At 37.4% G+C, this 25136-nt stretch overlaps 1 long non-coding RNA gene across 1 annotated transcript in view; it reads left to right on the forward strand.

Moving 5' to 3' along the window:
- The first annotated feature begins 699 nt into the window (after positions 1–699).
- The window catches only part of LOC127507570 (uncharacterized), a 35942-nt gene continuing 11505 nt past the window's right edge, over positions 700–25136 (forward strand). The window contains exon 1 of the long non-coding RNA XR_007928386.1: positions 700–1093. This is a non-coding gene — a long non-coding RNA (uncharacterized LOC127507570). The remainder of the gene's footprint in view (positions 1094–25136) is intronic.

Below are 25136 nucleotides of genomic sequence, written 5' to 3' on the forward strand. Positions count from 1 at the left end.
GAGACAGCTGCCGCTTGAGTATTGCAAAGCGAGAGCCCGGACAACGTGTCATTGTTTGATTTATGACTGTGCATCTCAACATGACACTGTATTAAAACCATCTTAATCATATTCTGCATAGTGGTTTAAAAATGCTTTTTATCAGAAAGTGTTGATAAATAGTGACGAACTGATCCATGAGATTGGTGTTTAAGTTCAAATGTGTCACCTGTACACCCCAAAATGAAAATTAAGCAATAAGCCCCAAGAAGCCGTGGTTTACAGTGAATTTATAACAGCTAAGGGACGTTGTTAGGCATGACGCAGAGCTGTTATAAATTCACTGTAAACCACGGCTTTACGGGGCTTATTGCTTTTATAAAACGGTTACCACACAATACAAATATTAAAGCCAAAAAATATGTATCAATGCAACTTTCATGAAGTAAAATCACTAAAAGCCTTCATTCCGCTAGAAGAAATAGTCCCTGACAGTGAACAGCAAAATAAGTTACATTATTACGCCATTAGATGGCGGCAAAGATTGCGACTGCGATCGCTCAAAAAAGACAAAGACTTTTATATTGAAACTTGTTGTGAACACGGAACAATATGCAAAAGACAAATGTATTGACTACCTGTCAGTGTCAGCAGAGCTTATTTTTATGAACATAGGACTGACCTGAAGGAAAATACTCAATTTGAATGCAGGTAATACACTTGGTCACTCGATATCTCTCTCACAATACTCTTCTACATAATGCAGTAAGCTTCAATGAACAAAATTAATGGAGAACAAACATATTTTTACGTTGCTAAGAGTGGTTGCTAAGACAGAAGCAGCAACATACACACTCAGTGGCGCAGCGATACTAATGTAATGCGGTCAGCTGTATGTTTTCGGGAATTTTACAAAGACTTCGAACGCGGCTCAACCAATCAGAATCAAGGGCCGGAACTATCCATTTTCTAATGAATAACGACTAAAGTTTCACATAAAACGATATGGCTGTTTGAACTACTTTTATTGTGCTTTCTGTCTTTTTGTGGAGTTTACAGTCATGGACATCATCTACTTTCATTAGGCCGGATATGAGTTTGGAACAACATGAGGGTGAGTAAATGATGACTAAACTTTCATTGTGGGGTGAACTAACCATTTAAGAGTTTTTTTTTTTTTTTTTTTTGTGATTTTCAGCTGGCTACATGAAAGATTTATGTCTTTGTCCACCTGTTAATCAAATAAATGGGTTTATATGACTTTTCCAATAAATAATATTGCACAGCGTTGTAAATTCAATGAATGATGCTTAATGTTTCTGTTTATAGTGACATTAGTCAATTGTTCATTTTGATAAATAATAACTAAACTGAACTATTGATTTTGCTGTTTCCAACCAGTGAATTAATAGATCAGTAGATTTATTGTTTATGATTATATATGACCGCTCCATGTTTTTTATTGTTTGATACTGTGAGTTTTTATAAATGTATTGCATTGGGTTGAATGAACTTATGCACTGTCTTGCTCTCAGCGTTGACTGATGGTATGAGACTGGTGTTTATTCCAGACAGTTAAGCCTTGTGCTGTCAGGCGGGATACAAGCACACATGGACAGTAATGTATCTGTAACACAGCAGTGCTGCCTTATGAACAATCGTATTTACAGCAGTGTCATGCTATTTTATTTGAGCCATGAATTTTTGAGTCGAAGGTGGAATTAATTTTTAGATGTTTGTATTTTGATGAAAATATCCTTTAAATTTAGTCAGTATTTTTCGTCATGTCATTATTCATTTTAATGTCAATTTCACCGTCTAAAACGGCATATAATATTAGTGGACAAAAATAGTGTGTTGTTACAGAAAGAGCACAATGTCACTTAAAGGGTTAGTTCACCCAAAAAATGAAAATTCTGTCATTTATTACTCACCCTCATGTTGTTCCACACTCGTAAGACTTTCGTTCATCTTTGGAACACAAATTTTTGATAAAATCCGATGGCTCAGTGAGGCCTGCATTGCCAGCAAGACAATTAACACTTTCAGATGCCCAGAAAGCTACTAAAGATATTTAAAACAGTCGACGTGACTGCAGTGGTTCAACCTTAACGTTATGAAGCGACGAGAATACTTTTTGTGCGCCAAAACAACAACAACAACATCTAGTGATGGGCGATTTCAAAACACTGCTTCATGAAGCTTTACGAATCTTTTGTTTCGAATTAGTGGTTCGAAGCGTGTATCAAACCGCCCCCCAGTGGTGAACCATTGAAATTTAGAAACACTTACGATGTAACGAAGCCTCATTTACTGAATCATGTGACTTTGGGAGTTTGATACACGTTCCAAACCACTGATTCGAAACAAAAGATTCGTAAAGCTTCGAAGCTTCAAGAAACAGTGTTTTGAAATCGCCCGTCACTAGATATTGTTGAATAAAGTCGTTATTTTTTTTATTTTTATTTTTTTTGGCACACAAAAAGTATTCTTGTCACTTCATAACATTAAGGTTGAACCACTGTACTCACATGAACTGTTTTAAATATGTCTTTAGTAGCTTTCTGGGCACTGAAAAAGGGAGTGTTATTGCTGGCGATGCAGGCCTCACTGAGCCATCAGATTTGATCAAAAATATCTTAATTTGTGTTCCAGAGATGAACGTATGTCTTACGGATGTGGAACGGCATGAGGGTGAGTACTTAATGACAGAATTTTCATTTTTGGGTGAACTAACCCTTTAATGTGTTTTTGTGCAAGTGGAATGAGTAAATAAATGTTCACATTTAGTCTAGTGCACACAACACCTCTGTACTTACAATTTCTCTCCCGATTTCTGGAGACAGAAGAGCTGTCAGTCTATAAATAGGAGAACAAAGTTTCTTGCGTTACTTATTTGAAAAAGTAACTCAGATATTTTGTTGTAAATTTCAAAGTAATGCATTACTTTACTAGTTACTTGAAAAAATAATCTGATTACGTATAACTCATGTAAATTGTCTTACCCCCTTGACCCCCACAAAAACACATCTGATTGAGATCAGGCCAACCCCAAACCAGGCTATTTATTCCCGTTTTAACCTTTTGCACTTGTTTGTGTTTTTTGGCACACTGTGGTTGACATTCTGAACTGTTGTGTCTCCTAAGTGTTTCCTGTTTGCATTAACACTGCTTTCAGTTGACTGGGTTGGCTGTAACAGGGCAATTATTTACTGGCTTGCTGGAAAGGTGGCATCCTGTGACAGTACAATTTTGACCTTCATTGTGTGGGTCATTCTTATGGCAGTGTTAATGGATGTTAAATGCTGCCAGCCATCAAATCCTCTATTAGAATGTTTTTGGACATTGTAAACACTGGGTACCTCTGCAGTTAGTTAACAACACACATCTGCCACCCTAAATAAATAAGGTTTGTTCCAAAACCTGCCAGTCAACAGCCTAAAAAGATGTGCAATTAGATTCCAACAAAGTTAGCATGTTGCTAAGTAATGATGTGGCACTAATAAGCATAGAATGCATTCTAGAACTCACATGCAATGATACTTTACATTTTGGCAAAAAGAAGCAGCATAATGTTTCTGCCAACCTTTTGGATCAGTCTATGGAGAGTAGTTAGGCAGATTATTGGGCTTTGGAACAAAGTTATAAAGTCTGAATTTCTCCAGGGTCAGGTCATCACCTTTAATTGCAACATAAAAATAAAAATTCAAGATGAAACCTTTGGGCAGTTTAGAGAGTGTCTATGTGCGCCTCATCCCTGGATTCCCCATTCCTCTTGAGGGCCTCCATCTGGGCTGGTGCAGCTTCAGAGAAAACGTTTGGATTGATGTTGTCCGACAGAAGGGTCAAAGCGACAGCCTCAAGCTCATGTCGGATATTAATAGTTTTGACCTAAATAAGCAAACAAGACAGGTTTCGTCTGTATTGATGGTACATGGCAGACTGTATAGTTGTTTCTCCATCTGCAGTTTCTCGGTACTATATACACTGAAAGAAAAATTGGTGTGGAAACAATTTTTACTCAAAAATAGCTAATAAATTACACATATAATTACAAAGAAACACCAGCACATGGAATTAAATGTGCACTTTTGGGCTAGAAAGACTGAAAGACTAACATACTCCAATAATGTTTTACTTACAACTTTGATTTTCTTTTTACGATGTATGCAGTATTTGGTATTTGGTATTTCAAGGTCACGCTGAATTTTTGAGTTTCCATTGAAATAGAAGCAATCATGTGAAGGAGTTTTTGCAGATTCACTTTTTTATTGGCTTTTTACAAACTTCTCTAATTTCATGTACAGTATGGTGTCCATTGGTGTTTTCAACATGCTGACATGGAGTCTATTGATTGTAACGTTCACACCTCTAAAGGAGCGTTTAACCTTTGTGTTTAACCTCTGTTTGTGCTGATCTTATTAATCTGTTCGATTATATCTTTCGCTGAGGTTGTGTTGCTCCTGCTATTTCTGAGGAAAGATTATGCAAAAAGTGTATTCAGTGACCAGAATACACATGGCCTGACATGCATGGCAATATCAGGACTATTTCACTGGCTTCTAAGCAGATGATTGATTAATACATATAACCATTTTTTTTGGCACAAAACAGTTTTCAAAAGGTATGTTGGTTGTCAACTTGTCAAAATAAATCAATAATTTGACAGAAAAACAAAGTAAATAAGTCCTGACCCCTCTTTTGGGAACACCAGATGTTAATGGTTTTATAAAATTTCACCAGCTTGTATGTGAGATTGGATAGAAGCTCCCATATTGCCAGTAAAAACACAATTCTTGGCCTCAATTAAACCTTCATGTCAATGTCTCCTAACAGGTCCTGTGTCAAATATGTCTCTGCTAGCTGAGATGTACTTTTGGGACGATAACGGTTCGAAGTTCTCTAGTGCAGATGGGAAATTTGCTGGAATGCTGCAGTTTGAATTTGAATTACAGAAATGGAATTACCTGGGAAAAAATCAGAGAAATTCCAGTAAATGAAATGGCATTCTGGGAAGTGTTCTTTCACTGGTCCATTAATTTAAGTATACACAAATGTTTGGGGTCGGTAAGATTTTTTCTTTATTTTTTAAAAATAAATTAATACTTTTATTCAGCAAGCATGCATTAAATTGGTCAAAAGTGAAAAGCAGGCCAGGCCATCGGACATTGTATGCCTGACTTACAACAGCTTCCTGTTTAATGGCGAAACATCAGACTTTGTCAGGCCGCCACGGACACGCCGTTCAACAAAAACTCAAGACCTTTGCAATTTAAAATCGCTAAGGCCTTAAGATTAGACTGACTAAATATGAAGTTGTTCTGGTTAAATCTCAATGTGGAGTTAATCACAGTGTAAAACATGGCATTTCCTGTGGCCCACAGGTGGCGCTATGACTGTAACTGAATATTGGCATGTAGATGTCTTCAGGCCAGGACTCTAATAAAACATGAAGTTTGGGGCAGATCGGATTGTATGCCCAAGTTACAACAATTTCCTGTTTCATGGCAAAACATCAAACTTTGTCAGGCCGCCATGAACATGCCCTTCAGTGAAAAGTCAAGATCTTCGCAATTTAACGTTGCAAAGGCCTTTAGATTATACTGACCAAATATGATGTTGATCTGATATAATCTCTAGGAGGAGTTCGTAAAATACAACGTCTGGAAATGGCAAAAACTGCAAAAAAAATTTGCAGAGAAAATTCAAAATATCTTACGTCCTGTTGGGTTTTCAGATTTTGCTCCCGGGACTTTTTTGTAGGTATTGGGCTGTTACACGCGTCTACCGAATTTTATGCTTGTACGTGAAACGTAGCACAAAGGGCACTTAATTGAAATTTTGTAGGTGGCGCTAAATTTTCACCATTTCTGACACGTGTGCAAAGTTTCATGAGTTTTCGAGCATGTTTAGGCCCTCAAAAATGCGATTCATTTCGGAGAAGAAGTATAATTGACCAAGCAATTACAATAAGGTCCTCACACCATCAGTGCTCGGGCCCTAAATATATTAATATAATATAATTGCCATAAAGCATGTAAAAACCTTTAAACATGAAGACTTTTTAAACTTCTTTTAGAAAAAGCATTCATTTCTGAATGCCACACAACACTGTAAGCAACAAACTAACATCAGTATTAACTTTGAATTGTCTCTCAATGCAGCTGCTGCACCTCAAACCAGTTACTAATGACGTTTAACGTTAGTTAATGAGAAAATTGTAACCTCAGCTCACTTGATTTTGACAGTGAGACAAGTGACAGTATTTCTAGGGAATCATTCATACTATATGTGTGTGTCTTTATGAGGCCATTGAGAAGATAGAAAGGCCAGGAAAGGTTAACTAGCTTTCTTTAGAGATATTACCCTCTTGTTGGAGAATTTGAAAATTATGCTCACAATATGGACAAGATGGCCACAATCTCTTCTCATTGACATGGAGTTGACTAATGGTCCCAAAGGGCTTCTTCACCACATTCAGATTGAGACATTCATAAACCTGTCAGCTTCTCAATAGTATCTTGTTCCTGTTCAATATTCACCGCTCCACCTTTAATTGCATGGCCTTGAGATCATTACTAGGGTGCTCTTAGTTGAAGTCATCCTGACCTGCCCTCATCTTGAGTGCTCCTTTTTCAAAAATTCCACACTCAGTTGACGAATGCAATTTTCTAGCATCAATTCCAAGCCCCATTTCTTACAAAGAAAACCTGTATTTTGAGGTCAATGTTCATGGTAGACTTTGGTTATTAACTGTGAATAATGGCCTTTCATTCCTGCAGCCCATCTCCACATAGTTGTTTTTCCTTCTGCTTCTTTTATAGGTCATATTGATATTTCCCAAATGTGTACACATTGACATTCATTCTTTAAAGGTAGACTATGTATCTTTTTTTGTTCAAAATTAACAACATTTAAATAATAAGTCAATGCATCATTAATACTTCTTCCAAAATGTGTTTTTGTCTCACCCTGATTCACTATGGTAAGCCTGTTATAAGTGTTTATATTTTACGGGATGGTTTTTGCGGGACAGTACATCACTCGCCCATGCTTGACTTGTCATATCAGTAAATAGTGAAAAGTTGCTCCGGCTACTTTGACGCGTGTGTATGGTGTGGGAGTGGCATCGGTTAGTTGTCACAACAAGCGAGAAAGGTTGACATGGATCACGCTAAATCTCCAATCTCTGGGGTATCACCAGTTTTAACGCGACTGAGCTCGTAATAAAACTAGAATCAACATCGGCTTGGCTTTTCAGAGAACTGAGGGATTTGAGTTGGGATATATAGTTGAGGGATATAGTTGAGATAAAAGCCAGATATAATTATTTGGAATTAGGGGTGTAACCGTTGTACACAAAAATGACAGTTCGGTACGTACCTCTGTATTGAAGTCACAGTTCGGTATGGATTCAGTATAGCAGGAGGCAGAAAACTAAACATAAAATTGCTTCTTTTTTATTAAACACTAGTTTATTTAACTATTGTGACTCTGTCTTTAAAAAATATAATTAAAATTTTCTTAAGGATAAAAAAATCTCTGCTAATGCTGTGAATTATATACAGGGAGCACTTTCTTGCACATTACTATAATATATTAAAGGTTATAATTAACAACAGAGCCCAAATTATTAAATTATTTGCTATTTATTTTTAGATATAATAATCAACAGACACATAAAAATTGTATGCAAATATGTAAATTGCATATAAGGCAGTTTTTGCATTAACTTCTAAATCTGTTTCTACTCCAATTAGGTATTAAAATATATTCATTACACAGTGGCCAACAGATTTAAACATACATTAAACATATAGCCTACGTTAAATAATCATAATGAATATATAGGCTAATGCATTCATGTAGCGAAAGAACAAGCTATGGATACTGAATGGCATTTCTGAGGTAAATGCTAAGTGACACATTGTTTACAAGCTGTTTTATTCTACGGTTGAAACAGTGATTGAGTGATTATACGTTACAGTAAGTTGTACTGTAATTTTCAACATACCTTCAGATGTTCATTTACTTATTCTGTAACTAGTATTAAAGAGGAAGAGAATATCGTGTTCCCTCGTGCTCTGCGTTGCTGCTTGAATTGATGAGGCGTCTATACAGCAATCTGTCATGTCATGCCACATCAAAGAGCGACAAAACGGCATTTATTGTTTGAATTTCATGATAAAATGGACAGAATTTGAGGGATGAGACTGTTTCTTATCGAAAGTAACAAAACACAAAGCTTATTGTGATTATTGGTGGTTAATGGTGATTAAAAGTGCTTAATGGGCTACAACTCTGTATTCGTCGGTACCATCTGTAAAAAAAGATGGTTGACGCACCTTCACTCTCTTCCGTTGTAGTAACTGAAGCTGCCAGTGTGCCAATATGGTGCTGACATCTTCAGTATCGAGTCTGCGCATAGTGAACTGTGTACCGAACCGAAAGCCACATACCGAAAATTTTCGGTACGCATACGTGTACCATTACACCCCTATTTGCAATGTAGCGAACTAAAGGTTTAATGAGACAAAATGCATTGCATAGTGCAAGATATGAGACATAATGTTCTGTTTTATGGCAACCAGTAGAATGGATTTATGTTCCTCAGAGCATGTTGGTGGAAAAAGCCGGTAGATAAAGGTCTTCCAAGACAACTTATTGACAGACAGCAAATTCCAGTCATTGATTCCAATGACTGGCTGGCCGTCCTCATTGGTTTGTTTAGGTGCTCTTTTGTGAAGTACATCTAATCTGGGCTGTTTGTCTGCTCTTCTCCCTCAGCCAGTGGTTCAGGTTTATTACACTGTTGGCCTGACATTCTCATGAGGTCACGGCCATCAATAATGATTTCCTCCAGCATTTGATCACTGCTGGCTATAATTCCACAGTGTCACAGCTGATTTTGACTTAACCTGTGAGCAAATACCCACCTGATAGTCAGGTTGAGTCCTGTGAGTTGCACAATGCTAAGGCATCCAAATTTACTTATACTCACCCTAATGCAACACCAGATTGAGGACATACTTTCCAGTTTTGTGTCTTATGCATCAGATTGTTGGTGAACCATCTGTGAATGAAGCAATGGAAAGTTAAATAGTAAAACAGTACGTTTGCCCTTCTTTAAGAGCACAATGGAGACTAGAGAAACAGAATGCATTGTTATTCTTCACAGTATCTGCATTCTCCTCCAGTGTAGTGGGGAATGAGGACACAGATTTTCTTTAGAAGGAAGTGGCCCGGAAAGGTGTTGATTGACCAAAGTAATTAACAGGAAGCGTGAAGTGCAGAGTGCTGGAAGACTAGCAGCGGCAGTCGTTACAGTGATTCGATGAGCAGGGAGAAAAGAAAAGGTCCTTCAGTCTCATGCGGAGCAGAGAGTGTAGACGGGTCAGAGCAGGTGAGTCATGTGACCTCCAGCTATATGACCTTTAACAGACACTTGATTAAATGATCAATAAACAAAAAGAGTAGAGAATACATTCAGCATTCTGCTGGCCTCTCTACTTTTTAATATATACACTTTAATAAAGACCCACATTGTGGCTATGTGAAGCTAAGAATATATACACCCTATAGTGCTCACTATACAAGGGTTGGTCAATGAAACTGGTTTTAGACCACAATAATTTATTAGTATGGTGTAGGGCCTCCTTTTGCAGCCAATGCAGCATCAATTCTTCTTGGGAATGACAGATACACGTCCTTCAAGTCAAGGTGGACTCATCAGAGAACAACACATGCTTCACATTGTCCACAGTCCAAGCATTGGCAGCATTGAAATTGACGTTTGGCTTTGGCATAAGTGACCAAAGGTTTGGCTATAGCAGCCAGACTGTGAATATTGACTCTGTGGAGCTCCAGATGAACAGTTTTGGTGGATCAGGAGAGTCGAGGTGCGCATTGAGTTCTGCAGTGATTTGGGCAGCTGTGGTTTTATGTATTTTTGGATACATTTCTGGATAGTACCTGGACATCCCTTTCAGACAGCTTCCTCTTGCATCAATAGTTACTACTGTTGGCTGTGGTTTGTCTTACATGGTGGTATGCCGACATTACCCTGGATACTGTGGCTCTCGATACACCACAAAGACTTGCTGTCTGGTCACAGATGAGCCAGCGAGATGTGCACCAACCATCTCATTATGTTGTGTATTTTGCAATATTTTATGTGCAGCTATGCTATCACTCTGCTCTTCTTTCAAAAACATTAAAAAAATCTTACCGACCCCAAACTTTTGAATGTTAGTGTACTTTTATACATCTTTACACCTTCACATTCCAATGATTTGCACCTCTACTCTGAAAAGCTGAAATGCATCGACAGTAATTTTGGAATCGAACGGAAACTGAAATCATTTAAATTGTGAGGTGCCTGAATATTCCCAGCCCTTATGAGCATTAAGCATCTTTTTCTCGGCCTATACTTGCTTGTGACCAGAAATACACTTTTGTCAAACGGGTTTATGTGTGTGGACAAACTGTGCCCTTGCAACACCAATAATCTGCAAAGTTGATTTGTTGAGAACCTTCTGAGAGTCTGAGCCAAGGCCTTGTTTTATAGGTGTTTTTTATGACTGTAATGCTAAATGTTTGCCTGTCTGAAAATCCGTTACTTCTATTTCTTTGTCTGCTACTTCATCCATAATGGTGAGTGCAAATTTATGCCCGCCCTTCTCCTCCGCCCCTCGGCCACTGTGGAAGCGGATACTCTGTATTGGTGCCCAGGGCCAACGGAGGACATGCAGGTTAAATCATTTCTAATACAGCCTGCCATTCCATAGATTACCCTCTAGTTTCATAGGGATGCTGTGGACCAGCATTTGAAAACTTTGTTTCAGCAAAGCTGACTGCTCCAAAAAAAAAAAAAAAAAACCTTGAAAAGTTCTGATGCAGGGCTTTTGCTTCGACCTTGTTGTCACCTTTGTTTTGTTGCCAAGTCGTAAGGAAAGCTGATCAAGAAGGTTGTAGGGCAGAGGTACTCAACCTGAGCTAGAGCACGAGCCAAGCTGACTAATTTAATTTGTTCACAAGAACTACACTTAAAATGTCCCTCTGAGCACACACTGCATGTTGGGCGTCTGGTTTCGTTTCTTTGTTGTAGATGTTTTACATTTTCCTGAAGAAAATCTGAGTGGTAATTGTTTGTGCAAAACTCATCACTAGTGTGTTGCAAAGACTGTTGCTAAGGTGTTAAAAGTGATATTAAGCATGTTACTATGGGGTTGCTAGGGTGTTCTGGCTGTTTTTTTAGGTGCTAGGGTGCTGACGTGCTTTATATGCAAAATTGGAACAAATTGGTTAATATAACTTTATAACTTCTACCTCATGTAACTTTGAAGTTTTATGTAGTACTACACCATATAACATATAAATGCTATAGTTGTATTGTATCATTTTTAGTGTAGTCAAATCGATTAATCACATATAATATAAAAGTTTGTAAATATATATATATATATATACAAACTTATGTTAGATGTGATTAATCGATTTGACTACACTAATCTTTACACTTTAATTTGCCAGTACCCTTAAAGGGTTAGTTCACCCAAAAATGAAAATTATATCATTAATTACTCACCCTCATGTCGTTCCACACCCGTAAGACCTTCATTCATCTTCGGAACACAAATGAAGATATTTTTGATCAAATCCGATGGTTCAGTGAGGCAGTGTTTTGAAATCGCCCTTCACTGGATATTGTGGAATAAAGTCGCTATTTTGTTATTTTGGGTGTACAAAAAGTATTCTCGTCACTTTATAATATTAAGGTTGAACCACTGTAGTCACATGAGCTGTTTTAAATATGTTTTTAGTAGCTTTCTGTGCATTGAAAAAGGGAGTGTTATTGCTGTCTATGGAGGCCTCACTGAACCATCGGATTTGATCAAAAATATCTTCATTTGTGTTCCGAAGATCAACGAAGGTCTTACGGATGTGGGACGACATGAGGGTGAGTAATAAATGACATAATTTTCATTTTTGGGTGAACTAACCCTTTAAATTTGAGATGCCTCTGCTGTCATTTTGGAATCAGATCAAATTAAATTGTGAGGTGCTTAAATATTCCCATCCCTAATGCTAAGGTATTCTGAGTGTCATTTAGCATGTTACTATGTGGTTGCTAGATGTTTTTAAATTAAAGGGATAGTTCACCCAAAAATGAAAATTCTGTCATCATTTACTCACCCTTAAGTTGTTCTAAACTTGTATAAATGTCTTTGTTCTGCTGAACACAAAGGAAGATATTTGGAAGAATGTTTGTAACCAAGCAGAAAAAAAATACTATGGTAGTCAATGGGGGGCGAGATCCACTTGGTTACAAACATTCTTTCAAATATCTTCCTTTGTGTTCAGCAGAACAAAGAAATATATACAGGCTTGAAACTACTTGAGGGTGAGTAAAAGATGACAGAATTTTCATTTTTGGGTGAACTATCCCTTTAAGCCCAAGTCTCTATGATATTCTGGTATATATATATGTGATTCACGTTCCTCCTTCATTGTAAATCAATGTTTTTTCCCCCTGTTTTATAGACAAAAACCAAAACAAATTATATTAAATATTTAAATATTATATTTTAAATGGAACATTTGAGGTATTATTGATGTCCATACCACAAACAGTTATGCTCCAAAGCTTAATACATGTAGGGTTTGGGTCTTGTTCAAATATGTAACCAAGCTCCACTAATTAAAATGAAAATGGCATTTGACACAGAAAATTTTCCATTTGCCATCCCTGTCTAAATATTTGGTACTTCATTTCTCCACTTGATTTTCTCACATGCATATGTTCAATTTAGCCCTAGGTTAATTCTGATTGGACAGCAGTACCCAGAGCATGAGCACATCATGAGCACGAGCACCTTTGTAAAAAAGTTCAAATGAACAGCATTTATACAGAAATGTAAAAGTCTTTACTGTCACTTTTGACCAATTAAATGCATCCTAGCCAAATAAAATAATAAAATATAATTTAAAAAAGGAAATTAATATTAGCTTTCACTCTCTTTTGTTTTTTGTGTCATAAGATGAAAATGCATTTTTAATTATTCATGAATTATCTGTATTGTCTAGAAAAAAACAAATCAGCATGTGAGTAAGTTTTCCTTGAGTCCCTAAATAGAAAAGTCTGCAGAATGAAAAACAGCACCCTTGATAATAAGATTAAATTAGATTTGAAACCAGAGGTTGTTATTGTGAGTCAAGGGCAGATGAAATATGCAGGGCACATATGCAAACAAGTTCATGTTCTCTTCGGTTCTGTTGCTTAACTGACTTGAAATACATATTATGATGTTCAGAGAAAAATATAGCAGAAAGAAAGATTCTTAATCATGTTTTTGTAAAGCTGTTGCAACGCTTTTAATGTGAAGGTCAAAGCAGTGCTTGTTCTGAGAAATGTGCTATAGGCCTAAAGCAAGTCATGTAAAACTTATTGAATACTGACCGACAAGCATTGTATGGAGAGTAAGCTTTGTTTTTTTTGGATCATACCTCTCCGTACCTCTCCGTCTTGAGTCAAACAGCGCTCAGTTTAGTCTCCTCTCTTTGAGAGTGGCAGTATAAGAGTACATTATCAATAACTCATCCAGAACTTTGTGAACGGATACTTCTCCCAAAAAATTGAAATATCAATTTCTGCTTTACTGACATAAAAGTGGGATTTATGCTGTCAGATAAATGTCTGAGAAAAGGTCATGCAGCAACTTGAGTGAAAGTCACTTTTTTTTTATAGGCTATTATGTAATTTCCCTGATGCAGTAATTTCTCTCTCCAGTAATATTCCTACCTCTATCTTTCTGTCTCACTAACTCTTTGTCATTCATGAAATTACATCAGATCGATATGATGCTTCTCTGTTGCTGCTCTCTTTTATGGATAGGCAAATCCATCTAGATGTACTGATATATTTATTACGATGTTGGATCAATTCTCACATAAAAATATCAATTGTAAGTGTTTTTTAAGCTAGTGATTTTATCGTATATTTAGTATGACATGTAATGCACATAATTTGCTTTAAAATGAAACTATATATATATATATATATATATATATATATATATATGTGCAATATAATCACCTTTTTTCATTACATGGCATAAAACATCTTAATTAGAAAAAGATGTGTGTGCATGTTTCTTATTTTCCCCCTCAGAAATGTGCCGTTTTAGCTAATGAAACAAACAGAACAATAATGGGCTAATTAATCATCACATGTTTGTTTACTCTTCACATGCAAAGCATTGTGTTTCCAGAGAATCAATTAAAAATCAATATTTACACATTAGCATAGAGAGTAATGATAGTATGTGAAGCATTTGTAAACAACAGGAAACAGCCTTCATTAAGACCTTGTTGAAATGTTACTAAATGAGAATTAGTAACTGTACATGAAGCGATACTGATCTATAAACGCAGTCCTGGACCACGTTACTGCCAAGTTAATGTAGTGATTAACTGAATAAGCCTTCATCAGGGGGTGAGGATGATAACCGCTCATGTCAGAACACATGCGAGACCAATTTCCTTCGCTTTGACCTTTTTTTGGTCTCTTCCCGAGAGCGTTTTAAGTCTGGCAGGTGTGTGCTGACTCAATCCTCTAAATTGAAGAGGTCTTTAGGGGAGCTGAGAAAGAATTTTAGTTTTATAGGAGAGACTGATTCTGTTAGCAGCTATTTATTTTCAATGGTTTAAGTGGGTGAATTGCTAAGTGCTCTTGGGGGAACAGCTGCATCTAATTTGTGGATCCATCCCAGGTGACGTTCGATCTCATTGTAATTAAGAGCTCAGAGGTTGGGTATTGATCGTCATTTTCTGTGCAGTTTAAAGTATGTTATTCAGTGGCTGTTCTGAAGTTGATGTGAGCAGGAAGAGGTGACCAGTGGAGTGAGACAAAGAGAGTCATCTGCAGAGGTTTGATGGCACGAGCAGGAAGCCCAGTTTAAAAGCTCTGCAGTATTTGCATGTCTGCCACATCAACCACACGCTGATGTACTGTAGGACTGCGTTTTAATATTTCCAGTATCAAGTCATTTTTCTGTCCTCATTGAAATTTAGGCACTATTTTGATTATAACTGTTTGAAGAATCTCTAGGCACCATTTTCAGGGCCCATTTACACTAGTGCTTTTCATTTTAAAATGGCATTTTAAAATGAAAATGATCCTCGTCTACACTGGCATTTCCACAGCTTTTCAGAAACAATCTCCGTCTACACTACACGGCTGAAAACGCATGTCACATGACTGTTCACGCACACTGGGCATGCGCGTACAAGTGTAAACAGTTGCCTCTTGCGCATGTAGGCAGCTGCAGTATTACAAATGCAGAGTTTAACTGCACAATGGCTGCTAAAAATGACAACAAAGCCAGCAAAGATTGCAGTTCAGACTCCATGTTATTGTTTACATGGTCGTCAAGGATACACAGATCGAACTTGGGCAGCCACGGCATCATTTTCAAAAGTCTCCCTTTTGGTTGGTTTATACTGAAAAGCAAACCCGGGTGTTTTCAAACAAAAAGAGGGGTCTGCAGCGTTTTCGAAAGTCTCCGTTTTCGAGGTTCGAAAATGCCGGCGTAGTGTAAACGACAGGCGTAACCTTAGCAAAACTTATGCATTTTAAATTGAAAACGCACTAGTGTAAACGGGGCCTTAAATACCGATTTTAATGTGAGCACAGCTATGCAGCATTATGTGTCGACAGTTTAAAGAGGCTATATTATGACCTTTTTCAAAGTCTTGATTTAGTTTTTGTGGTAGAATACATTTTCATGCTGGAATGTAAAAAAACAACATTATTTTCCACATATTTGACATTGTTGCAGCACCTCTCCACCCAGTCTGTCAGTAACGCCCTGTTTAGTTCCCGTCTCTATGAAGCCCCTCTCTCTGAAAAGCATAGTGTGCTCTGATTGGTCAGCTGGATCAGTGTGTTATCGGTCAAGAACGTTGAGCATGTTTGGGAAATGTCACATGGCAACAACACACTACTAATAGACCAATTTTGTGTTTGCAAACAGTGATGACGTTTTTGTGGGCGGAGCCTACCTGGTGTCAGAAAATGACAGTTCTGCAATAGCAGTCTGGAAGCCATTGAATGAAAGAATAAAATAGTTAATTTCGAGTTTATATCTCAAAATTCGGACTTTTTTTTTTCTCGCAAATCCGAGTTTATATCTCACATTTCTTAGAAGGAAAAACAGAATTGTAAAAATGAAGACTATTTTTTGCATTCTGATTCTGACATTCAAAGGCACAACAAAACATTTTTCTCTTATTCTGTGGATTTTGATGAAACTGTGATGTCTGCTCCAAATTGGAGCAGACATGAGAGCTTGTTCGCCTCTTAATCAAACCTCTACCATCCATTGTTGTGATTTGTTAGGACACTTATTAGTGATGTCCCTCATCCTTTCCGTTTCTACACCTTTCTCCTTCCAGTCTTGTCCATCTGGCACTTACAGACATGTCTCTCCCTCTCATCTTCTGTCCATCCTTTCTTCTGCACTCTCTCATAACCACATGAGTCTTGAGCCCCTCGGTGGTCCAGGACCAGGCTGAGAGCTTGTTCGCCTCTTAATCAAAGCAACAGATGTGATTAGTCTGGAGCGGGTGGCACAGGCTGCTGTACCCCTGGGTAATCAGTTTGCGATGGCAGATGCTCACGGGGGGGAAAACTTGCCTGCTGCCCAACAGCTGTTCGCCAGTAAGTATCAAGGATCCCTGTATTGGCTCACCCCTCAGCCTTGCTTTGAACTGGAGTCAATAGCATGTTCTTCTTTGTAGCTGCTGAACATAAATAGTGGAAATGTCCTAATGATTTGATTAATCAACTAGTTCCCCCTAAGAATGCACTGTATATTTAGTCTGATATGAGGTCAGGAGTGTTTCTAATAGGCTGCATTCAAAAACAGCTGGATGGAGCAAAATGGAACAGCCTGTAGGAATATCAAGGTTTGCAGGTAGTGCATACCTAGACCAGTATTGACAAATCAATAGACTACATTTTTTATTTTATTTTAAATGTTTAATTGCGCAAACTATACTATAGGTATACATTCCTCATAATAAACTGATACTTTCAGAATATGCATAATATGTTTTACTTTTTTTTTTTTTGTGAAAGTACGTTTCTGGAAAATCTGCGTTTGGATAGATCTGAATATAATTTTATAGACATTACCCAAATATACTGTATAAACATTGTTGCTTTTAAACAAGGTACAGTACAATCTTTTTTTTTTTTTTTTTTTTTACTAGAAATCTCCAGTTCATGCCTATAGGATGTTTTATAAAGTATGTTTTACTTAATCGCTTATATGCTAGAGATCTTTCAATGTGCAACACGTCTTGTACACTATTATACTGGTTAAAATCTTAAAAAACGTGTGTCCCCTGCATTTCGTTCTATCCGCATCTACACTCTTAAAAATAAAAGGGGGTTTTCGCAGTGATTTGATAGAACAACCATTTTCTATTTTTCCAAAAGAACCTCTCAGAGTTCTTAAAAGAACCTTTTTTTCTTATTGTGAAGAACATTTTAATAATCTAAAGAACCTTTTGCACAATGGAAATGTTCCATGGATGTTAAAGGTTTTTCATGAAACCAGTGACGACTCCAGTTGTAGTAGTCTGGGGATCCTGATCCTCTTCTCTTTTTTGTATTAACTGCTTTAAAACTGCTTTTACCCCATGATTCACTCACCCTCAAGCCATCCTAGGTGTATATGACTATCTTCTTTCAGACAAATACAATCAGAGTTATATTAAATAATGTCCTGGGCTGGCTCTCCAAAGCTTTATAATGGCAGTAAATAGAGGAGGAGATTTTGAAGCCCCAAAAAGTGCATTCATCCATCATAAAAGATATCCACACGGCTCCAGGAGGTTATTAAGGCCTTCTGAAGCGAAGTGATGCGCTTGTGTAATAAAAATATGTTTATTTAAAACTTTAAAACTAAAATAATTTGCTTCCAACAGACGGCCATACGCATCGATTTACAGTGAAAGAGTGAGCTCTGACCCGACGCATGACGTATTGACGAAGCTCAGAAGAGAGAGCAAAAAAAACACTGGTCACGAATTAGGAGTCTAAAACGAGAATTTTAAAGAGAAATGTCGGATGATATCGATACAAGAGAAGATGAGCTTGATTTTGTTGTACAGTACTCCTGCATAGCATCAGGGGTTACTCTTTTGGCGTAAGAAATTTTTCATGGATGTAAAGGTTCTTTGTAGAACCACATGCCAATAAAGAACCTTTATTTTTAAGTGCGTAGCCTCCTCTCCTCTGTTTTTTTCTCAACACTCTAACTGCTGAAAGTTAGAGAATACTCAATGGTGATTGACTTTTTTTTTTTTTTTAACCAACGAAGGCACAAGTCTCTGGCTATGGATTTGCCTCCTCCTCTCCTTCTCGATCCCCTCAGACTCGCCTTTTTTGAACAGCAGATTTGGCACGTTCGGTTAAGAGCAGCGGTGGTTCCGACTTCAGTAATATTTTATGGTGTTTCAATGGTAAAATTACAAACAAGAAATTCACATTCTGAGACATGAAATGAAATGAATAACTTGGAATTTTATTAACATTAAATCGTCTTTCTCCCATTTTACACCTCAGAATTTTGGGTAGGCTGTGCTACCCCTGATGAGCCGCCACTGTATGAATCATCGATGCCAATGAAGAACCTTAATTTTAAGAGTGTAGCTGTTTTTGAATATTTTTTTTTTTTTACTAATTTATGAAGATCTTGTGTGAACTGAATACCCCTACAGCCTAGCAACAGTAATGTCAGCTCAGTTAAATCGAATGACTGTTTTTATGTGATTTATTGGTAAATGAAATGAACTTCTAACTTTTATTTAGCAGTTTTTTTTTTTATAAATAGATATTTTATCTTTAAAGCTGCAGTCCATAACTTTTTTGGTTAAATGATCCAAAAATTATCCAAAATAAATTTTTTGAACAAGTACATAACCAGCCAGTGTTCAAAACTATCTCCTTACCTTAGCCCGATTCACAACGGTAAGCTTGTAATAATGTTTTCTAAGAAGAGAGGTACTGGTGGGTTTCCGCGAGAAATTTAAGCATGCAGCTGTTCGTCTTTGCGTCAGTACAGCTAGTAGGCTATATAGCATGTGAGGATGCTGCAGGTGACAGATCATTTATAACCTTTTCTCACATAGTGATGGGCCGATTTCAAAACACTCCTTCGGAGCTTTACGAATCGAATCAGTGGTTCGGATCTCCTATCAAGCGGCTAAACTGCTGAAATCACGTGACTTTGGCACTCCAAACCACTGATTTGATTCGCAAAGCTCCGAAGCAGTGTTTTGAAATCGCCCATCACTATATTGTTGAAAAGTCGTTATTTTGTTTTTTTGGTGCACAAAAATATTCTTGTCGCTTTATAATATTAAGGTAGTACTACTGAACTCACATGAACTGTTTTAAATATGTTTTTAGTACCTTTATGGATCTTGAGAGAGGAAATGTCATTGCTTTAAGTACAGGCCTTACTGAGCCATCGGATTTAATCAAAAATATCTTAATTTGTGTTCCAAAGATGAATGAAGGCCTTATGGGTGTATAACGACATGAGGGTGAGTAATAAATGACATTATTTTCATTTTTGGGTGAACTAACCCTATTTCATAGCTGCTAAAATATTAAAACTAAAAAATGTTAGAAACGTTTGACCACACTAGATGACCATCCTGACTGATCCCTAAATTCAGAGATCACAATGAATATGAATACTGTGTTGCAGCCCAGTTAGAACACCGTACATTTTCACATGTTCTCTTTCATATGTTTTCCTCTCCTCTGTGGTCCTGACTCACTCCTGACGTGGCATGGATGGATATTGTTTTCTGTGCCACCAACAGTGGTCGAGAGGAGACAGATGGTGCTGTTTTGGCGCCTGCACAGTAAAACTTTTCCCAGACTAAAAATGTTGCACCGAATGGTGATGGCAAAAAACGACGACAGATTGATGGATAAATTAAGAGAAAATGATGACCGGGAATAACATTTTTCAATGTTAGACTAGTTAAACGTGATTATGATGGACGGAAAGGAGGTGTGGGCACGGCTTTGCTTTTTGAGCAGCTGCCGATCGGAAAAGAAATGCCAGCCAACATTTAGTTCCACACAATCTGGCAACTCGAACCGCCAGCGCGGCTCACCTTGGATAACTGGAATTTGTAGCATTACACTAAAAGGCAATTATTTTTACTTTGCTTGTCAAAGCACGGCAAGAGTTTGACGAATGATAGCAGGCCGTTTGCAGCAATGTTCATCCATTTTAATTAGGGCATTGGGCTTGTGAGAAGCCTCTTCAGTTGGACACTGCAAGTGGAGTGGCACAAAACCGCTGCCCAGGAACAATGTCTCCAGGCAGGACTGTGTGGGACAGATTGTGTTTGGTATTGCCTCCTCGTTCATCTCTTCTTCTCACCAAGGCTGTATTTGTTTGATCAAAACTACAGTAAAATTGAGAAATATTACAATTTAAAATAACTGTTTTCTATTGTAATATATTTTTAAGATGTAATTTTTTCCTGTGATGCAAAGCTGAATTTTCAGCATCATTACTACATTTTAAAATATCTCACAATAGAAAACAGTTATTTTAAATTGTAATTTTTTTTAATTAAATAAATGCAGCCTGAGCATACAAGACTTCTTTCAAAAACATAAAAAAAATCTTAATGATTCCAAACTTTTGACCTTTTGTATATAATTGTCTATTTTGTAACCAAACACAGCCCAAAACCCTAGTCGTCTGAAAGCAATAAAAATACATGATAGAGCATGATGTTTATGTTTCTCTGTCTGATGCTCCACGTCCACATGTCTCAGAGTTCATAGAGCAGGTAATAATAGTAACAGTCCCTTTCTAGGAAGAAAAAATCATCATGACAAATCTGTCATTGAATCTGACAATGGAATAAAAATGAAATGCCTAGAGGACAGACACACAATTCATGTTTAACCAGATATGTTGTTTATGTCAAACAGTCTGAGAGTACATGATGTCTCATATCGTTAGACACAAGTTTGTGCTGTCAGTCAAAAACGTTATTGTCAGTTTTGAAGTAAATTTGTGTACTTTCCACAAATAAAGTAGAAAAAAGTAGGGCCTGAAAACTTAAGTTTTAAAATAAGTACAATTTAAGAATAGTGAAAGGAGGTGCTTAATGGTAAGCTAAGGATGTAAAACTGATGATTATAAGCCTATTTAAATACATTTCTTATTTCATTTTATATTATTATTATTAATTATTTTTATTTTAGTATAGTTTAAAATGTGTAATTTAATTATGTTCTAGCAGTAAAAATGTATAATAAAAATTAAATATACTGTTTGAATAAATATCAATAAATTGTTACATGCAAAATGTCAGACACTGTGAAATATTACCTTTTTGCTCAAAATGTTATTTATTTATTATTTTTTATCTTTTGATACTGTCAAGACCTCGCAGAGCGTAATCACCATTTTATGGTGGGACACGTGCATTTGATGTGTTTAAAGGGTTAGTTCACCCAAAAATGAAAATGTTGTCATTAATTACTCACCCTCATGTCGTTCCACACCCGTAAGACCTTCATTCATCTTTGGAACACAAATTAAGATATTTTTGATAAAATCCGTTGGCTCAGTGAGGCCTCCATTGACAGCAAGATAATTAACACTTTCAAACACCCAGAAAGCTACTAAAGACATTTAAAACAGTTCATGTGACTACAGTGGTTCAACCTTAATGTTATGAAGCGACGAGAATACTTTTTGTGCGTCAAAAAAACTAAATAACGACTTTATTCAACAATATCTAGTGATGGGCGATTTCAAATCACTGTTTCGTGAAGCTTCGAAGCTTTACAAATCTTTTGTTTCGAATCAGTGGTTCGGAGCAGAGTCCTGCATGTGGGCGGGTACCCGACGGGTGATCCGCCAAATTTTATGTAACGGGTGGAACAATATTTACGTGTCGGGTGCGGTGCGGGTGCGGGTCGGAGGCGCGGTAGGCACGGGTAGACTGCGGGTCCAATAGCCAAGACTATTCCAGCTCAATTTGGGTGCATTTAACAGCTGCTTTCAAATGGTCCCGTGCTTATTTGTGTTCACGCTCTGTCTGAAGACCGTTAAAGGCTTCTAATTACAGCAGGATTTGCAGCACTGAGCATTGTAGCCAATCGCGCTGCATCTGATTGAAAGCTATAGTGATTATTAAAGGGAGCACGCTTTGCTCGCTTTATGTATTTAATATAGACTATTTACAATTTGAATAAAAGTTTTAGAATATTTTTCACGCTGCTACAAAGAGGACCAGCGGCCAGGTAAACACTGCTTAGTTTCAGAAGAGACAACCGCATTTAAATGCCGAGTGAATCTGATAAAATATTTACTAGCTTTAAGCTTATAGTTAAATAGCCCTACTAAAACATTATTTGTTCTGTTATTTTACTTGTGTTTTTAATGCAATGTTTAATTAGATGCAGTGACATATAATGCCTAATGTTGGTTTTATTGCTGGTGTTGGGCTACATAAGAAAATATTTTTGTCTACCTGATGTAGGAGATTTAATGCGGGTGCAGGCCGGTTCGCTGTTTTTATGTCAGTCGGGTCGGGTGCGGGCTAAAATTAGAGTTTCTGTCGGATATTGGGTCGGGTGTGCTGTTAATAACTGCGGGTGCGGGTTTATCAAACAGGACCCGTCCAGGTCTTTGGTTCGGAGCGCCAAATTCACATGATTTCAGTAAACGAGGCTTCGTTGCGTCATAAGGGTTTTGAAATTTCAATGGTCCACGTGACTTTGGCAGTTTGATACGCACTCCGAACCACTGATTCGAAACAAAAGATTTGTAAAGCTTCAAAGCTTCATGAAGCAGTGTTTAGAAATCGCCCATCACTAGATACTGTTGAATAAAGTCGTTATTTTGTTTTTTTTGGTGCACAAAAAGTATTCTCGTCGCTTCATAACATTAAGGTTGAACCACTGTAGTCACATGAACTGTTTTAAATATGTTTTTAGTAGCTTTCTAGGCATCTGAAAGTGTTAATTTTCTTGCTGGCAATGCAGGCCTCACTGAGCCATCAGATTTCATCAAAAATATCTTAATTTGTGTTCAGAAGATGAACGAAGGTGTAGAAGGACATGAGGGTGAGTAATTAATGACAGAATTTTCATTTTTGTGTGAACTAACCCTTTAACACTTGCTACTTTATGTTTACATAGAATTTTATGTTAGACGATAGTTTCAAACACAAAAACATGGATTTTATGCCTCTAAAAAAAAAGTAATTAGCCCTTAAAATGTATTGTATTCATGTGCCTCACATGAACTGTGGTGTGAAAGGAAGAAAAATGTACTTCCATTGATGAAGGTCAAACGTGGCAATGACCGGTATGAGGGAATGATGGGAGATTTGTGTCTGATCATTTAGCAGTGATAGGGAGGGATGAATACTGTAATGGACCTTTCCCTCAAAATGATTTCTCTGCAGGGAGAACAGCAGTTTTCACTCACATAAAGTTGCCAGACCTGTTAAATGTTCAGTAATCACTTTTTCAGCCTGTTTTAGCTTCTGCTCTGTTCTACTTTACCGTCCCTCCTTTCATTCCTATCACACTTCTTCCTTACCTCTCTTTCTCTCTCCATCTCTCTCTCTGTGCATTGAGGCCTTTTATTAGTCCATTTCAGATCCTGGCAGAGAGGTGGAACACCGATAAGGGGGAGTCACGTTGATCCCAGAGTACAAACAATGGGATTTCTCTCCTCTCATCTAACATCATGCCAGGAGGGAAGAAAATGAATGTTTGTCCTTCGTAGAGCAGGTCACTTCCTTACTGAGCGCCTCTTTATTATGATGCCATTGAGTCAACAGGAGGCTGAAAGTGACTCTTAAATAGAATACATGTTTATATCTTTACAGCATATCAGAGACATATATGACCTAACATATATTGCCAATATGTTGAGCCATGATAGTCATGCAAGTTTAAATCTGGCCTATTTTATATATTTGCAAGTCAAAAACATTACTTCAGGAATTCCACATGATTTGAAGTCTGTAGCACAAACACAACTGGATGTGTTATGTATCAAAGTTTAATACCTAGGTTGGGGTTTGTTTAAATCCCTAACTGTAACTTTGAGCAACAGTAAATGTATCCAAAAGCATTACTGAAAATGTAATGATGGCATAAGTTTAAGCAGGGATTTGCTCAACCCTTTCGCATCTGAGTTCAGTTTCATTTCATCCCCCTAAATTACAAAAACACTTTATGACCCCTGTGAGCCAGCCGATCCTGCTTGTAAACTTTGTGAAGTGGAACAATGAGTCTGTGTATTACAGTAGATTAATGTTGCTGTTTCTCCTGCATGTATCATCAGCTGTGTTTGGCCTTGTGAAAGAAATCAATGACTAAAAGGATCAGATATGTGTGTGTGTTCAATTTTGAAGTGAGTGAAACAGAAATATACGGAGAGCATCAGCTTTCGTTTCTGCTCTGACAGCTGCAAGAATAATGCTGTGAGTGTGTGTTAGAAATCAGGAATGGTGAGAGAACATTGTGCTTGGTAGGTTTTCATCTTTAAACCAAACTCGGGTCTCCAGCCAACAAAGTCTAAGTACCGTCTGGCTAACACACTTCCTATAAAGTTTACGCGTTAGGTCAGTAGCGGAGAGTAGATGGTCTTTAGCAGCTGTTCGAAAACATTCGACCACATGAGTGTTTCCACTACGATAGTAATCTGGTCGAATGCGTTTTTGACTACCTCTGGAAGTGGTCGAAAGTGGACAAGCTCAAAACATTTTACATGTATTTAGCATTGTCCACTTGTGATCAGATCGACCAAAATGCATCTTATTACCAGGTGGAAACAGGGCCATGGAGAGAGCTGTCTGAAAGAATCAAATGGTGAATTGATTCCTGCCAATTGACCAAAAAGAACCGATTCAAAATAATGATTCATTGACATCGTTAGATTCGCTACATTCATTCTGAAATATTGCTAGTGTTTCTCAGGATGGTACGGAGCCCCTAAAGCAACATGGTGGTGGAAAAATATATGAGATGGGAGGAAAAAATTATAGGCTATGTCAATGCTTTTGTATGGAAACTTTTAAGG

Source organism: Ctenopharyngodon idella, chromosome 3 (genome assembly GCF_019924925.1).
Source record: "Ctenopharyngodon idella isolate HZGC_01 chromosome 3, HZGC01, whole genome shotgun sequence".
Classification (NCBI taxonomy): domain Eukaryota; kingdom Metazoa; phylum Chordata; class Actinopteri; order Cypriniformes; family Xenocyprididae; genus Ctenopharyngodon; species Ctenopharyngodon idella.